Source organism: Galeopterus variegatus, unplaced genomic scaffold (genome assembly GCF_000696425.1).
Source record: "Galeopterus variegatus unplaced genomic scaffold, G_variegatus-3.0.2 Scaffold6846, whole genome shotgun sequence".
Taxonomy (NCBI): Eukaryota; Metazoa; Chordata; class Mammalia; order Dermoptera; family Cynocephalidae; genus Galeopterus; species Galeopterus variegatus.
The window spans coordinates 101,289-102,319 of NW_007732957.1; the positions used below are offsets into that span (position 1 = coordinate 101,289).

Consider the following 1,031-nt stretch of genomic DNA (forward strand, 5'->3'; position numbering starts at 1 on the left):
ATGTCCCTCCTCAGCCCTGATAACTTTCTTTGCTTTGACATCTGTTCTGTGTGAAATTAATATATCTACTCCTGATTAGTATTAGCATGATATAGCTTTCTCCATCCATTTTCCTTTAATCTAAATGTATCTTTATATTTAAAGTGGGTTTCTTGCAGATATCATACAGTTGGGTCTTATTTTTGATTCACTCTGACAATCAATCTCTCTCTCTCTCTTTTTTTTAATCTGGTCCAATTTAGCAGTGTGGGGTTGTATATCACTCTGACAATCTCTGTCATTCAACTGGTGCATAGACCAATAACACTCAAGACCAAAGTGATTATTGATATAGTTGGATTAATATCTACCATATTTGTTACTGTTTTCTATTTGTTGTTCTTGTTTTTTGCTCTTGATTTTGTCTTATACTCTTTTTTGCCTTTTGTAGTTTTAATTGAACATTTTGATTCCATTTTCTTTCCTTTCTTAGCATATCAGATATGCTTCTTTTTAAAAACCTTTAATTTTAATTCTAGGTTGCCCTAGAATTTGCAATGTATAGTTACAAATAATTCAAGCCCACTCTTCTCTCCCATCCCTGTATCATTGATATAATTCATTTCACTTACATATAAGCATATTTAAGCATATATATATACATATAGACATAAAATATATGCATTAGCATACATAATTGGATACATTGTTGCTATTATTAAAGTCTTCCTTTGGTATCCACAGAGGATTGGTTCCAGGACCCTGTGTGGATACCAAAATACATACATACATATATATATTTTGGCAGCTGGCCAGTACAGTGAACCATTACCAAAATGTATAGATGCTCATGTTTTTTATATAAAACAACATGGTATTTACATATAACCTACACAATCCTCCCATATAGTTTACAATTTTCTTTCTTTCTTTCTTTTTTTGCAGCTGGCCAGTACAGAGATTGAACCCTGGACCTTGGTGTTATCAGCACCACACTCTAACCAACTGAGCTAACTGGCCAGCCCAAATATACTTTTTTTTTTTTTTTTTTT

The 1,031-nt window shown here is 32.3% G+C and overlaps 1 non-coding gene across 1 annotated transcript; it reads right to left on the minus strand.

Moving 5' to 3' along the window:
• Positions 1-925: 925 nt before the first annotated feature.
• On the minus strand, positions 926-999 carry TRNAI-GAU. Its single transcript has one exon. It is a non-coding gene; the product is annotated as a tRNA-Ile (tRNA).
• Between the last annotated feature and the right edge of the window lie 32 nt (positions 1,000-1,031).